Raw genomic sequence first — 17,350 nt, 5'->3', positions numbered from 1 at the left:
GTGAAAAGTATTGTTTCTTGCGCACTATACAGACAAAGCATACCGTACATAGAGAAGAAAAGGAGAGAGTCCAGAAATCATTCTATGATTTCTATGAATGCAGTGTTACAGTCATAGCTAAGGTGTAGAGAAAGATCAACTTAATGCAAGGTAAGTCCATTCAACAGTCTGATGGCAGCAGGGAAGAAGCTGTTTTTGAGACGGTTGGTACGTGACCTCAGACTTTTGTACCTTTTTCCCGATGGAAGAAAGTGGAAGAGGGTATGTCCGGTGTGCATGGGGTCCTTAATTATAGTGGCCGTTTTTCTGAGGCAGCGGCAAGTGTAGACAGAGTTAATGGGTGGGAGGTTGAGGAAAACAACACTTCCATTTCAGACCAAACATAGAGTCAACCTCCAGTTACATGTTGGAGCTGGTCAAAACAACTGCAGACAACAGTCATACAAAGTTGAAAATGCCAAACTAGTGTCAAGGAGCAGATGCCCTGAGGTTCACCGGCAACCATTCAGAGGACAATGCCCTCCAACCATCTGACTTATTGATCATTGTTGTTTGACTATGGTTCATGTTACACTTGGTTACACTTGTTTGGGACTTGCGATTTAAAGTGGGAGGAAATGTGGGGCGGGATTCTCCAGCCGTGCTCGCTTCAAGACCAGAGAACCCCGCCCGAGGTCAATGGACCTTTTCATGGTCCGCCCCCCCCCCCCCCCCCCCCCCCCGCCTGCTACAATTCCCGTGGCGGGCGGGCTGGGAGAATTCCGGCCGTTATGTACTAATATTGATTTTGGAGAAGCATCACTGAAACTGCACTGAGCACTGTGTAACAATATTTGCATGATTTCACTGGAACTGACTTCATTGATTGCTAGCGCGGATAACTGTGCAGAGTCAAGCAGCAGCCTGTCCTGAGCACACCCTGTTAATAAAACTCCTTTAATTTGTCAGCCTCTGTGCCTCCTAGCATCAATCCTGTGGATACAACAACATACATCTATATATTCTGGAATAAATGAAGTAGAGAACACACGTCAGTGTATGAATATAAACTCCTGGACTGCTTCCAATCTCATCACAGAAACAAAGCCCGGTTCATTGTGGAATATTTTACACATTATACTGAAAAATAAGCAGCTTTGAGCCTTCAATCTTTGACAGATTTTCCAGCAGCACTGAAGGTAAGGACAAGGACACTGCGTGACCCGTTCATTTAGATAACTCAAAATACTGTCAAATAACTTCAAACCCTATGAGCCAACGAGCGACAGGGCTGCTGTAATGCCCTGTGCCACAGCACTGTCCTATAGTTCATTGCTTCCTGAATTAGAAATGTAAGATTTGCCAGACAGAAAAGATCATGGATTGCCTTCTACCATTTGCCTAATCACATGACATAAAAGTAGTGGAGTGGTTGTAGAACCAATTTTTATTACCCAATCTTGAATACCCAATCTTTACCAATTAATCTCCAGCAGACCCAGACATGTCTGTGGCATGGTGGCTCAGTGGTTAGCATTGCTGCCTCACAGCGCCAGGGACCTGGGTTCAATTCCCGTCTTGGGTCACTGTGTGGAGTTAGCACGTTCTCCCCGTGCCTGCGTGGGTTTCCTCCGGGTGCTCTGGTTTCCTCCCACAATCCAAAAGACATGCTGGTTAGGTGAATTGGCCATGCTAAATTCTCCCTCAGTATACTCAAACAGATGCCGGAGTGTGGCGACTCGGGGATTTTCACAGTAACTTTATTGCAGTGTTACTGTAAGCATGTGAGACTAATAAATACACTTAAAGAAACCTCCAGTGGTAGAAAACTTTGAGAACAATAGGTTCAAAGTCATTTGTTCCTCTGAATACTACACTTAACTGTGACATATCTCAAATTACTTGCATCCTGTAACTCAAAATATCATTTACTGGAAGATACCTATCTGATTTACATCTGGATACTCTGATTCCATTATCACCCAAGCGAATCTGTTCGATAAATTCAAGATGTGGAGATGCCGGCGTTGGACTGGGGTAAACACAGTAAGAAGTTTAACAACACCAGGTTAAAGTCCAACAGGTTTATTTGGTAGCAAAAGCCACACAAGCTTTCGGAGCTCCAAGCCCTCCAATGAGGACGGCCTCAACCGGGATATTGGGTTCATGTCACACTATTTGTAACCCCCACAGTTGCCTGGACCTGCAGAGTTTCACTGGCTGTCTTGTCTGGAGACAATACACATCTTTTTAGCCTGTCTTGATGCTCTCTCCACTCACGTTGTTTGTATCTTAAAGACTTGATTAGCTGTAAGTATTCGCATTCCAACCATTATTCATGTAAATTGAGTCTGTGTCTTTATATGCCCTGTTTTGTGAACAGAATTCCCACTCACCTGAAGAAGGGGCTTGGAGCTCCGAAAGCTTGTGTGGCTTTTGCTACCAAATAAACCTGTTGGACTTTAACCTGGTGTTGTTAAACTTCTTACGATAAATTCAACACTAACTAAATGCAATAATGTTTCTGAAGATTAGTTTTAATTTCCTCCGCTTCATGCATGGGCCATGTCATCTGGTTCTGTAGTTCAAGATGACACAGCTTGTTACGGGTTACATTGTCTAGTCCCTGTAGAATGCAGAAAATAGCTATTCCAATCTTACCCCTTGCCATGTAATCATGGGACCATCTAACCTTTCCCTCTCTGGCCCTGAGCAATCCATCCTGAGCAAGGCCCCAGCTTCACCTCCTCACACCCCGTCTTAATAGATTTTGAGCTCGGTATGAGGCTGAGCTCTTCTTCTGTCGTCTTCACCTCTTCCTTGACCAAGATCTTCCCCCCACCCTCTCCCCCAGGCAGATGTTTTACCCATCTCCAGTTTTCTTCCTCCACCGGGACCCCACTCCCTCTAACCCTCTTTAAATCTTTTCATTGAGAACTGCTGGCAGTACGTTGGCTGTCTCAGTTTTTCTGCTCCCCTCACACAGTCTAACCTAAATCCATCTGAAGTTGCAGCTCCCTATTCTCTCAGGTCTGAATCCAACATTGTCAGAAAAACTGCTGACAAGGATGACACTATTGGTTGTCTGACGTGCCATCCTCTACATGCCGAAAGTAAGCCGCAGGTACAGCAGGCGGTAAAGAAGGCAAATGGTATGTTGGCCTTCATATCGAGCTGATTTGAGTACAGGAATAGGGATGCTTTGCTGCAATTGTATAGGGCGATGGTGATGCCACACCTGGAGTATTGTGTTCGGTTTTGGTGTCCTTATCTGAGGAAGGATGCCCTTGCTATAGAAGGAGTGTAGCAAAGGTTTACCAGGCTGATTCCTGGGATGGCAGGTCTGTCATATAAGGAGAGGCTAAGTTGGTTAAGATTATATTCATTGGAGTTTAGAAGAGTGGGAGGGGATAGAAACATAGAAGATAGAAGCAGGAGTAGGCTATTTGGCCCTTCGAGCCTGCTCCGCCATTCATTTCAAAATTCAATATCCGGATCCCCTCTCTCCCCCCCCATATCCCTTGATCCCTTTAGCCCTTAGAGCTATAACTAACTTCTTGAAATCAGACAACGTTTTGGCCTCAACAACATTCTGTGGTAGTGAATTCCACACATTCATCACCCTTTGGATAAAGAAATTTCTCCTCACCTCAGTTCTAAAAGGTTTATCCCTTATCTTCAAGCTATGACCCCTAGTTCTGGACTCCCCCACCATCGGGAACATTCTTTCTGAATCCACCCTGTCTAATCCTGTTAGAATTTTATAAGTTTCTATGAATCTACCCTGTCAAAGCGATAAACCTTTCAGCACTGAGGTGAGGAGAAATTTCTTCACCCAGAGGGTGATGAATCTGTGGAATTCACCACCACAGAGTGTCGTTGAGGCCAAAACGTTGTCTGATTTTAAGAAGAAATTAGAGATAGCTCTAGGGGCTAAAGGGATCAAGGGATATGGGGGGAAGGCAGAATAGGGATGATCAGCCATGATCAAAATGAATAGTGGAGCAGGCTCGAAGGGCCGAATGGCCTACTCCAGTTTCTAAGTTTCTGGGTAACAGAGGCCAAATGTCTACTCTTTGACATTTCTTCCTACTCTACCCCCTACCCTCCGGGAACAGATTCCACCACTTAATGTTGAGCCGTTGTTTCCAGGGTAGTCACTGACCTCAGCTACTCTGGGGATCTTCCCTTCATTTTTCCCAACCCAGAACAGTTTGTTTCTGCTTCCGCTCCAAAATCCATAAACAGGACAGCCCTGTCGACCCATTATTTCAACCTGTTCCTGCCCCATTACCGACCTAAAATATTAACTCTGTATCTCTCTCCACAGCAGCTGTCACACCTTTTTTTTATTAATTCGTGGGACTTGGGCATCGCTGGCTGGCCAGCATTTGTTAGCCATCTCTAGTTGCCCTTGGAGGGCAGTTGAGAGTCAACCACATTACTGTGGCTCTGGAGTCACATGTAGGCCAGACCAGGTAAGGATGGCAGATTTCCTTCCCGAAAGGACATTAGTGAACCAGATGGGTTTTTCCGACAATGGTTTCACGATCACCTGTAGATTCTTAATTCCAGATTTTTTTTTATTGAATTGAAATTCCACAATTTACCTTGGGCGGGATTTGAACCTGGGTCCCCAGAACATTAGCAGAGTTTCTGGATTAATAGCCTAGTGATAATACCACTAGGCCAGCGCTTCCTCTGCTGAATATTTCTCAGAATTTCTGCTTTTGCTTTTGAACAGCGTCACGTCTCAGCCTTTCCTTTTCCAACGGGAATACGCTGAATTTGCCAAATCAACTCACAGAATCCAATCCCTCCGCCATGTCTCCTCCCCACCCTCCACCTCCTCAATTATTCTGCTTGCTCTCAGAAGCTGCATTATCCTTCCTGTATTGCAGCAGAAACCATTCTGTGCGTGTGGATGGACTAATGAGTTATGAAGTGGTAAGATTGTCACACTTCATTGTCTCGACATTGATCTTTCCCTACCCTGCACACTTGAGTTGCATTACTCAATGCCACGGAGTCATGTTGCAATGGTTCCAGTTCATTGTTAATCAGGATCCTAGATCTTTATTGTTTTCTATAGTTTTAATCTCTTTTGAGTTAGGTAATTGCTCCTTCCGGGAATCTCTGTCCTCATGTGAAGTACTTTGTATTTCTTCATGTTGAATTTCATCTCTCTTTTTTTCTAATTCTCAAGTCTATTTAAATATTCCTCCACCCTAATCCAATTCAGTACTGGGGGGAGAGGCAGTAGCAGAATAGTATTGTCACTGGACTAGCAATCCAGTAGACCCAGTCTAATGCTCTGGGGGCCTGGGTCCCACCACAGCAGAAGGTGAAGTTTGAATTCAATAAAAATCTGGAATTAGAAGGCTAACGCTGACCACCACTGTTGTAAGTCCAGCCACCACCACCACCCCCCCTATCCCCTGCCCCCCACATCTGCCATCTGCTTTTGGGAAGGAAATCTGCCATCCTTACCTGCTCTGGTCCAGGCTACATGTGACTTCAGGTCCACAGCAATGTAAATACCCTCTGAAAGCCAATCTGTCCAAGGCCCAGCCGACATTTATTTTCCCAATCTGTTTATCAAAATGCCACAAATTAAGGTACAGATGCTGTCGGACCGGCTGAGTTTCTCCAGCATTTTCTGTTTTTGCTTCCGATTCCAGCATCCGCAGTATTTTGCCTTTAGCTAAGGTAAATATATCTCAGGTTGAAATGTATCCAAGAATCCTTAGGATTGCAGGAACTCTGGTTCAAATAGTCCAGAAATCACTGAACATTAAAAAATGAGATGGAGTACAGGAAAAAGATAGAGAATTTAATGAAATGGTGCGGCAACAATATCTCTCCCTCAGTGTCAGTAAAACGAAGGAGATAGTCATCGACTTCAGGAAGTGTAGTGGAGGACATGCCCCTGTCTGCATCAATGGGGAGGAAATGGAAATGGTCAAGAGCTTCAAGTTTCTAGGTGCCCAGATCAACAACAAACTCTCCTGATCTCTCCACGCCAACGTTATAGTTAATAAAGCCCACCAAAGCCTCAACTTTCTCAGGGGGCTAATCAAATTCAGCATGTCCACTAGGACTCACCAATTTTTACAACAGCTCCATAGAAAGCACCCTTTCCGGATGTATCACAGCTTGGTATGGCTCCTCCTCTGACCAAGACCACAAGAAACTACAAACGGTTGTGAATGTAGCCCAATCCATCACACAAACCAGTCTCCCATCCATTGACTCCGTCTACACTTCCTGCTGCCACAGAAAAGCAGCCAGCATAATTAAAGACCCCACGTACCCCGGACATTCTCTCTTCCACCTTCTTCCATCGGGAAAAAGATACAAAAGTCTGAGATCACGTATCAACCCACTCAAGAACAGCTTCTTCCCTGCTGCCATCAGACTTTTGAATGGACCCACCTTATATTAAGTTGATCTTTTTCTACACCCTAGCTATGACTGTAACACTGCATTCTGCGCCCTCTCCTTTCCTTCTCCCGTATGAACTCTATAAATGGCTTGCTTTTCTGTATAACACACAAGAAACAATACTTTTCACTGTATCCCAATGCATGTAACAATAATAAATCAAATAAAAATCAAAAAGAAAGAATAAAGGTGGGTTTTGTATCATTTATAAATTAAGCTAAGGTAATTTTTTATGAAATATTTTTTAAAATGTTCTCCTCGGCAATCGCTCTCAGGATTCTATTGATCACAACATATCTGTTGTGAAATACATCCTGTCTTTATTTTTGATACCAGCTTTTCCGGATGAACTGTATCAAAAACCCTCTTGCAATTCAAGTCACCGCATCCACTCTCTCACCCCTACTGTGGTCCTCTGCCACACCTTCAAAGAAAACCAGTCAGTTGGATGAGCAAAATATCCGCTTCATGAAGCCCTGTTGACAATCTCTCGTGATCTTATTTCCATTCAGGTGTTCCATGATCTTATCTTTAATAAGGGTTTGTACAACTTCTCCACAATGAAGCACTTGCCTGTAGCTTCTTGAGTAAATGCCATCTACAAATAGGAGTAATACGTGCCCTTCTCCAGTCTCTGACATCTCTCCAATGTTCACCGATTCCTGGCACATTTGGGCCAGAATCTTGGCTATTTCCTCCTTAGGTTCCTCGAGAATTCCTTAATACATCTCAACTAATCCCTGAGATTTATTTGCCTTAATTTTTCACATTTTGATTAAAGGACTGATAATAATGGGAACAGTGCATCTCAGAAAATTATTTTGTTCCCTTTCCAGGTCAAATAAGTTACCCGTTTTGTCCTTGGTTAAAAGAAACTGAAGCAAAGAATGTACTGGACCTCTTTGCAGGCTGCGTGGCATCTATCGTCATGCCCTCTCTCAATCCTCACTCTCAGTGCATTACTCTATGGACTAGATTTTAGAGTTTTTGCAGGGTGGTGGAATGGAAAGTGAGTTGTCAGCTGGCTTCGGTCCCCACCATCCCAGCACCGTGAATCAGGCGTCGTCGGATGACCAATTAGTGACTGCCTAGCAGGAAGGTGGCTAATTAATGGTCCAAAGTGGGGGGGAGCTCCCCACCCAATTTAATCTATCGACCAGGCAGGACCGGGGTTACACAGGAAGCCAGACACGGCCACCAATTTAAAGATCCCTCCCTTTACAATCTCTCCTTATGACAGGCTCGAAACATACAGACACTGCCACCTTCACAAGCAGACGGCATGCTGCCGTGGTCCAGTGGGCAGGCCTTTACATCCGCTCTTGTACCAGCTAATCATCCCTGCTGTCAAGCACCACCAAACATTTTCCTCTCCCGACACCCAAAAAATGAGTGGGCAAAGAAAAATTGCATACGGTTGGGTCGTTATCAAGGCCAATGGCTTGTTAATTTGTTATTGAAAAATAGTGGGCAGGCTCCCGGTTTCTGTGCCTGCTCATCATTCATAATATTGGGCAGTAGCGTCATGATTGCCGACCTGACATCATCATGCCTATGTGCTGGGCGTGCAGGTAGGGGAGAGGGGGCAGCCTGCCTTATTTGTGGCCATGGTGGCACAATGGTTAGCACTGCTGCATCACAGCACGAGAGACCCGGATTCAATTCTGGCCTTGGATCACTGTCTATGCAGAGTCTGCACATTCTCCCCATGTCTGCGTGGGTTTCCACCGGGTGCACCGGTTTCTTCTCACACTCCAAAGATGTGCAGGTTAGATGGATTGGCCATGCTAACTTGACCCTTAATGCCCCAAGATGTGCAGGTTAGGGGAATTAGTGAGATAAATCTGTGGGGTTATGGGGATAGGGCAGGGAGTGGGCCTGGGTAAGATGCTTTGTTGGAGAGTCAGTACGGACTCGATGGATGAATGGCCTCCTTCTGCACGATGTGGAGATGCCGGCGTTGGACTGGGGTAAGCACAGTAAGAAGTTTAACAACATCAGGTTGAAGTCCAACAGGTTTATTTGGTAGCAAAAGCCACACAAGCTTTCGGAGCTCCAAGCCCCTTCTTCAGGTGAGTGGGAATTATGTTCACAAAACAGGGCATATAAAGACACAGACTCAATTTACATGAATAATGGTTGGAATGCGAATACTCTCGGCTAATCAAGTCTTTAAGATACAAACAACGTGAGTGGAGAGAGCATCACGACAGGCTAAAAAGATGTGTATTGTCTCCAGACAGGACAGCTAGTGAAACTCTGCAGGTCCAGGCAAGCTGTGGGGATTACAAATAGTGTGACATGAACCCAATATCCCGGTTGAGGCCGTCCTCATGTGTGCGGAACTTGGCTATCAGTTTCTGCTCAGCGACTCTGCGCCGTCGTATGTCGTGAAGGCCGCCTTGGAGAACGCTTACCCGAATATCAGAGGCCGAATGCCCGTGACCGCTGAAGTGCTCCCCAACAGGAAGAGAACAGTCTTGCCTGGTGATTGTCGAGCGGTGTTCATTCATCTGTTGTCACAGCATCTGCATGGTTTCCCCAATGTACCATGCCTCGGGACATCCTTTCCTGCAGCGTATCAGGTAGACAACGTTGGCCGAGTTGCAAGAGTATGTACCGTGTACCTGGTGGATGGTGTTCTCACGTGAGATGATGGCATCTGTGTCGATGATCCAGCACGTCTTGCAGAGGTTGCTGTGGCAGGGTTGTGTGGTGTCGTGGTCACTGTTCTCCTGAAGGCTGGGTAGTTTGCTGCGGACAATGGTCTGTTTGAGGTTGTGCGGTTGTTTGAAGGCAAGAAGTGGGGGTGTGGGGATGGCCTTGGCGAGATGTTCATCTTCATCAATGACATGTTGAAGGGTCCGGAGGAGATGCTGTAGCTTCTCCGCTCCGGGGAAGTACTGGACGACGAAGGGTACTCTGTCCACCGTGTCCCGTGTTTGTCTTCTGAGGAGATCAGTGCGGTTTTTCGCTGTGGCGCGTCGGAACTGTTGATTGATGAGTCGAGCGCTATATCCTGTTCTTATGAGGCCATCTTTCAGCGTCTGGAGGTGTCTGTTGCGACCCTCCTCATCCTAACAGATCCTGTGTATACGGAGGGCTTGTCCGTAGGGGATGGCTTCTTTAATGTGTTTAGGGTGGAAGCTGGAGAAATGGAGCATCGTGAGGTTATCCGTGGGCTTGCGGTACAGTGAGGTGCTGAGGTGACCGTCCTTAATGGAGATGCGTGTGTCCAAGAATGCAACCGATTCCGGAGAGTAGTCCATGGTGAGTCTGATGGTGGGATGGAACTTGTTGATGTCATCATATAGTTGTTTCAGTGATTGTTCGCCATGAGTCCAAAGGAAGAAAATGTCATCGATGTATCTAGTGTATAGCATCAGTTGAAGGTCCCGTGCGGTGAAGAAGTCTTGTTCGAACCATTCCATTCATTATTCATGTAAATTGAGTCTGTGTCTTTATATGCCCTGTTTGTGAACAGAATTCCCACTCACCTGAAGAAGGGGCTTGGAGCTCCGAAAGCTTGTGTGGCTTTTGCTACCAAATAAACCTGTTGGACTTTAACCTGGTGTTGTTAAACTTCTTACTCCTTCTACAGTGCAGGGATTCCATGGATTCTATGGATTTCCAGCAATATATCTCATTTTTCATTCTTTAATTAACAAAAAAAAATTACCCTTCACTTGGCTTGCCATATTCAATTCAGTTTTTTTTTGTGCCTTTTAGCAAGTTAGTGCCTTTTAAACACAGGACCTTTGCTGTTCGTGAGTGTACATTGGTCCATTTAATCACCTCCTATAGATTCTACACTCCTCTAACCATACACAAAGTTTCAAGGCCCATTATGACAGGGGTGTCAACTGCTTTAAGGAGATCCCTGAAAAAATTGTAAATGTTATTTACATTTCAATAGCCTCTCCAATGTTTGTAATGATAAATGCGATAATTACATTATGATCATTGATACCAAAAGCCTCACCCACTTCTTCATAGGGATTTGGTCATTTCAATTACTCATGAGAAAATCAAAACATTTTCTTCTATTGTTGACTCTTTAATAAACTGAGTCATAAAACAGACACCCATTAACTCTAGAAATCCCTTCACTGCCTGATGTTGGGCCAGATTTTCTGTTAGAAATAATGACGAGGCTAATAGTCCTCACGGTCATTTCTATGGAAATTAGGAAGCAAATCGCAGCAACCACACGTACTTTTCCAAATTTATTTATGCGATGTGGCCATTGCTGGCTAGTCCAGCATTCATTGCCCATCCTTAACTGCCCATGAGAAGTAGGTGGTGAGCTGCCTTCATGAACCACTGCAGTCCCTGTGGTGTAGGTACACCCACAGAGCTGTTAGGGAGGCAATTCCAGGATTTTGACCCAGCAACAGCGAAGGGACAGTGATATATTTCCAGGTCAGGATGATGAGTGACTTGGAAGACAACTTCCAGATGGTGGTGTTCCCAACTAACTGCTGCCCTTGTCCTTCTAGATGGTAGCAGTCATGGGTTTGGAAGGTGCTACCTAAAGGGCCTTGGTGAGTTCCTGCAGTGCATCTTATAGTTGGCACACATGGCTGCCACTGTTCATCGGTGGTGGAGGGAGTGAATGTTTGTGGAAGGGGTGGCAATCGTGTGGGTTGCTTTGTCCTAAATGGTGTTGAACTTCTTGGGTGTTGGAGCTGCACCCATCCAGGCAGGTGGGGAGTATTCCATCACACTCCTGATTTGAGCTTTGTAGATGGTGGACAGGCTTTGGGGAGTCAGGAAGTGAGTTACTCAACGCAGAATTCCTAGCCTCTGACCTGTTCCTTGGCCACAGTATTTATATGGCTAGTCCATTTCAGTTTCTGGTCAATGGTAGCCCCCAGGATGTTGATAGTAGGAGACTCAGCGATGTTAATGCCATTGAATGTTATACAATGGTTAGATTCTCTCTTGTTGGAGATGGTCATTGCCTGGCACTTGTGTGGCACGAATGTTACTGGCCACTTGTCAGCCCAAGCCTGGATATTTTCCAGGTCTTGCCGCAATTGGATATGGACTGCATCAATGCCTGAGGAGTCACAAATGGTGTTGAACATTGTGCAGTCATCAGCAAACATCATCACTTCTGACCTTATGATGGAAGGAAGGTCATTGCTGAAGCAGCTGAAGATGGTTGGGCCTAGGATACTACCCTAAGGAACTCCTGCAGTGATGTCCTGGAGCTGAGATAATTGACCTACAACCACAACCATCTTCTTTTGTGCCAGGTATGACTCCAACCAGTGGAGAGTTTTGCCCCTGACTCCTATTGACTCCAGTTTTGCTCGGGGTCCTTGATGGCTTATTCAGTCACATGCGGCCTTGATGCCAAGGATAGTCACTCTCACATCGCCTCTGGCATTCAGCTCTTTTGTCCAAGTTTGAACCCGAGTTGTAATGAGGTCAGAAGCTGAGCGACCTTGGTGGAACCCATATGCATTATTCATGACAGAAATCAGCATGTTGCATCCAAAATGCCCAGTTCCTCCATTCAAATTCATTGAATGGTGTGAGGTTGCTGTACTTACCTGATATATACAAAGCAAAATCGTAGGAAAACATTAGGGCTTACCTATTCCAGTATAAGTACCCTTTTAATGGAACAGTAAGTCTTAATTGCTGTTAAATAATCTTTCTGGTGGTGAAAATTAAATTTTGCAGCTGTGAAGACTCATTCCTCCAAATTTTAATTATTGTTGAAAATTTAAGATGCTAAACTTTTTTAACGTTTTCTTTCTATTCTATCTCTCTTTCGTAATCTAATCTTTCTTTCCCTCACTGTGGGTGGGATAATCCGGCCCCCCCCGTGACGTACATTCTAGCAGCAGAGGCAATCCGCCATTGGCTAGTGACAGGATGTTGTGGTTTCACCGATGTCTATGGATTTTGCGTGCCCTGCACCCTCCACCACTGGGGAGAGAGCCGCAGGGCAGGTGGGGTGGGGGGGGGGGGGGGGGTGCAGAAGGGAGAGGGGGGGTCACCATCTGCAGGACTGGAAGTTCCCACTGGCAGAAAGGGCCGTAAAAATTTGGCATGTATTTCACTTTCGGTATCTGGCTTGGTATTGGAGTCACTCAGCCTCGGCTCTATTCATTAATGATTGTTCCTTGTGGTTGGTTAAGAAGATACACAGTGACTCACACTGTTCACACAAGTTCCAGATGTCGAGAAGAGAGAGTTGCACTTTCTGGCCAGTTAGTTGAATGGATCTTCCAATGCAAATGCCGGAGTAATTCACTGGGCAAGTGCTGTTTGATCATCACTGACCATTACTGTTCTAATCACTAAATGCTGAATCATTTGGTCCCTTTCTATTCATCTCAAAGTTCCAAATCCACTCTAATCCCTCTAACATAGGAGTCACAATACTAACCAATAAAAGTTTACATAGAAAATAGGGACAGATGTAGGCCATTCGGCCCTTCGAGCCTGCCCCACCATTCAATACGATCATGGATGATCATCCAACTCAATAGCCTGTTCCCCCTTTCCCCTATATCCTTTGATTCCATTTGCCCCAAGATCTATATCTAACTCCTTCTTGAAAACATATGTTTTGGCTTCAACTGCTTTCTGCAGTAGCAAATTTCACAGGCTTATCACTCTTTTGGTGAAGAAATTTCTCCTCATCTCAGTTCTAAAAGATTTAATCCGTATCCTTAAACTATGACCCCTGGTTCTGGACTCCCCCAGCTTTAGTAACATTCTTCCTGCATCCACGCTATCTAGTCCTGTTAGAATTTTTAGGCTTCTATGAAATCCCCCTCATTCTTCTGAACTCCAGCGAATATAATCCTAACTGACTCAACCTCTCCTCATACGTCAGTTCCGCCGTCCCAGGAATCAGTCTGGTAAACCTTTGTTGCACTCCTTCTATAGCAAGAAAATCCTTCCTCAGATAAGGAGACCAAAACTGCACACAACACTCCAGGTGTGGTCTCACCAAGGCTTTGTATAATTGCAGCAAGACATCCCTGTTCCTGTAGTTAAATCCTCTCGCTATGAAGGCCAACATACAACTTGCTTTATTTACTGCCTGCTGCACCTGCATACTTACCTTCAGTGACTGGTACATGAGGATACCCAAGCCTTGTTACCCATTCCCCTCTCTCAATTTATAGCCATTCAGATAATAATGTGCCTTCCTGTTTTTGCTATCAAAGTGGATAACCTCACATTGATGGTGCATCAGCCATGAATTCACCCACTCATTCAACTTGTCCAAAACACATTGAAGCATCTCTGCATCTCCTCACAGCTCACCCACCACGCTCCCATCTCCCTCACCCCCCACCCAGCTTTGTGTCATCTGTAAATTTGGAGATATTTTAGTTCCCTCATCTAGATGATTAATAAATCTCTGTTACAATTCCAAAATGATACTTCCGACTGAATTTAATGATTCCCTGGAGGCAAATTCGGAGGCAGGGGAGGGGAGGCATTCAATCGAATGGGAGGGCACGGTTTGTGGGTCCTGTCAAGCTTGCCTGCGGCCTTCTGAGGGGGTCCATCATTTGCAAGTGCCCTGTGCCTGATTGTGGGATCCAGCATTGGGAATAGGGGAAGTACAACTGAAAGCCACCCCTCCCACCCTTGATCCCCCATCCACCATCCAACTCACCAGAAAACCCCTCCCTGTGACCGTTCCCCCCCCCCTCCCCGCCCCCCCCCCCCCCCCCCCCCCCCCACTCCCCATCCTTCCCACACTGATCACTATCTGGGGATCCAGCAGTAATCCTCAAGGTAGTTCCAAATGTAAAAACGACAGGTGCCACCACTCTTGGTGATGCTGCCAGTCATGCTGCTAGCCTCTGTTTGGTCAGCAGTTCTCAGGGGCGGGATTTCTACCCTACCAGGGGCTTGACTGCACAGAAGGCCCGATGCTGTCCAACTCATTGCCTGATTACCTTGTAAAAATATTCGGCCTCGAGGAGAGAAGTAGCTTACGGCTCCCACCAAGTGAGACCCCAATCACCAACATGGGGCATAGATCAGCTTGATAATCAATATCTTTTCCCAAAGGTAGGGGAGTCTAAAACTAGAGGGCATAGGTTTAAGTTGAGAGGGGAGAGATGCAAAAGGGTCCAGAGGGGCAATTCTTTCACACAGAAGGTGGGAGTGTCTGGAACATGCTGCCAGAGGTAGTAGTAGAGGCGGGTACAATTTTGTCTTTTAAAAAGCATTTAGACAGTTACATGAGTAAGATGGGTATAGAGGGTTATGGGCACAGCGCAGGCAATTGGGACTAGCTTAGTGGTTAAAAAAAGGGCGGCATGGACAAGTTGGGCCGAAGGGCCTGTTTCTATGCTGGAAACCTCTATGACTCTATTAAATTCCACTCTTTGTCCCCCCATTCTTATTGTACACCTTCTCTCACCTGCACCTTAATCCTGAGGTTTTTTTATACTGCCACATTGCCCCCATTTCTCCCGAAAAAGGCTCTTCAAAACATAGAAACTAGAAGTCAAAATAGGCCATTCGGCCCTTCGAGCCTGCTCCGCCATTCATCTTGATCATGGCTGATCATCGAATTCAATATCCCAATCCTCCCTTCCCCCCATATCTCTTGATCCCTTTAGCCCCTAGAGCTATAATAGAAACAGTTTGCATTCTTCCAGATATAGATTCCACTGGTTTGAATTTTTTCACCATTAATCTATGATGCAAATGATACCCTAATTTATCATCCAGGACATACATTTAATTTGTCAGACTTCTTGCCAACCAAGGAACTGAAACCAGAAGCTCCCCAACAAGTAAAGAATGAAAACAAGAGGCTAAGTGGTCCCAGGTTCACCACACGCTCTCTCAGTGACCAAGTTATGAGTGACTTTGACAGAGGGTTGCACACTAAACACGTTTCTGTTGTCCCACCTGGCGAACAGTGGTTGCTGCAGGTTGGATCAAGTCACATTCAAAAGGAAATGGAGTGAAACAATCCATTAGAGTGTGAAGGAAAAGACTATTTTTAAAAATGATCATTCTACAACTAATATAGTCATAGCTAATTTGCTATCCAGTTTATCATTTTAACGTCTCGATGAAGGGTTTTTTTTTAATGTGTTCATGGGATGTGGGCATCGCTGGCAGGGCCAGCATTTATTACCCATCCCTGATTGTCCTTGAACAGAGTGGACTTTTACAAAAATCAACAAGGGCTTCGTGGTCGTCATTAGATTTTTATTTCCAAAATTTATTGAATTCAAATTTCACCATCTGCTGTGGTGGAATTCAAAGCCAGGTCCCTGGCGAATTACCCTCGGATTCGGGATTACTAGTCCAGTGACAATACCACTGTGCCACCGCCTCCCCTTATACTTGCTGCCGGAATTTTACCGCCCCGGAGCGTGTGAGGGGCAGAGCATGGGGAGGTCCGTTGACCTTGGGCGGGATTTTATGGTTTCGGGAAGAACGAGGCCGTAAAATCCTGCCAACAATGTTACAGGACTCGTAGTATAGACTCCAGTTTAACGGTCTGGAGCTGTGAGTTCAAATCCCACCACAGCAACTGGGGAATTTAAATTCAGTTAATTTTTAAAAATCTGAAATAAAAAGCTAGTATCGGCAATGGTGATCATAAAACCATCAGATTGTTGTAAAAGCCCATCCGATTCACTAGGGCCCTTTGGAGAAGGCAACTTGCTGTCCCTACCCAGCCCGGCGTATATGTGGCTGGGGACCCACTGTAATGTGGTTGACTCTTACCTCCTCTGAAGTAGCCCTGGACAGCACTCTGTTCTACTCAACAAAGTGGCTCATCACTCACTTCACAAAGGCAATATAAGGATGGCACGGTGGCACAATGGTTAGCACTGCTGCTTCACAGTGCCAGGAACCTGGGTTCAATTCCTGGCTTGGGTTACTGTCTGTGTGGAGTTTGCACATTCTCCCTGTGTCTGTGTGGGTTTCCTCCAGGTGCTCTGGTTTCCTCCCACAGTCCAAAGATGTGCAGATTAGATGGATTGACCATGCTAAATTGCCCCTAGTGTCCAAGGGTGTGTAGTTTAGGTGTATTAGCCATGGTAAATGTGCAGGGTTATGGGAATAGGGCGGAGGTGAGGGCCGGGTGGCAGGTGGGCCTGGGGTAAGATGCTCTTTTGGAGAGTGGGTGCAGACATGATGGGCTGAATGACTTCCTTCTTCAGTGTAGGGATTCTATTGAATGGCTTTTTGGCCCTTTGGCTAAGATCTAATGTAGAATCAAACCTGACATTAGGTGTAATGCCTGTTCTTGTCAGCTTGGATCAAGTATGTCACTTTAATGGGGACCATGAATTGGATTCAGTTTGAATTGTTTTTTGGAGCAAGCAAGGAGATGGATTAAGGGCTTGCTCTGTCCACTCTGCACATTGGCTTTGTAACTTTGAGCAAGGAATAACATTTGTTTAAAAGGCAATGTAAGATGGGTAACAAATGCTGGACTAGCCAGTGATGCTTAGTGTCTGTGAATGAGTATTTAAAAATATAATTTTGGCAAATCTATTCAATGGTCACTGAAGAATTATAACTTGAGTTGAAACAGTCATCTTAAATTGAAATATTATTAAATCAAAATGATGATATTTATATGGTGCTAATCTAAACAACCAATGTGATTGCAGTTTTTGAATGATGCTAATATCTTATTTTTTACTGGAATCAGTCAATGTGAATTCTCTGAGTTATGTTCTCAGAAAATTCAAACTCTCCAGGTTTAGAAGAGAAAACAGGCTGAAAAGGGTTTTACAGGAAAATATTAATCATTAGCCAAGGAACAAATAGCCTGCAGACTCTTAGAGGGTCACTTCAGCTTAGTGCTGGAGTGTTGTATTGTCAGTGTGGGTTGGGCATGTGTTCTCGAAACCACCTAATTTTCCTTTTCATTGACATTGTTGTTGACTGTGACCCCTTTAAC

General features: G+C 45.2%; 1 pseudogene; it reads left to right on the top strand.

The window, feature by feature from the left end:
* The first annotated feature begins 16,618 nt into the window (after positions 1-16,618).
* On the top strand, positions 16,619-16,837 carry LOC144509618 (U2 spliceosomal RNA; annotated as a pseudogene).
* Positions 16,838-17,350: the final 513 nt, after the last annotated feature.

Source organism: Mustelus asterias, chromosome 21 (assembly GCF_964213995.1).
Source record: "Mustelus asterias chromosome 21, sMusAst1.hap1.1, whole genome shotgun sequence".
Lineage (NCBI taxonomy): Eukaryota > Metazoa > Chordata > Chondrichthyes > Carcharhiniformes > Triakidae > Mustelus > Mustelus asterias.
This window is presented reverse-complemented; position numbering and strand designations above follow the sequence as displayed.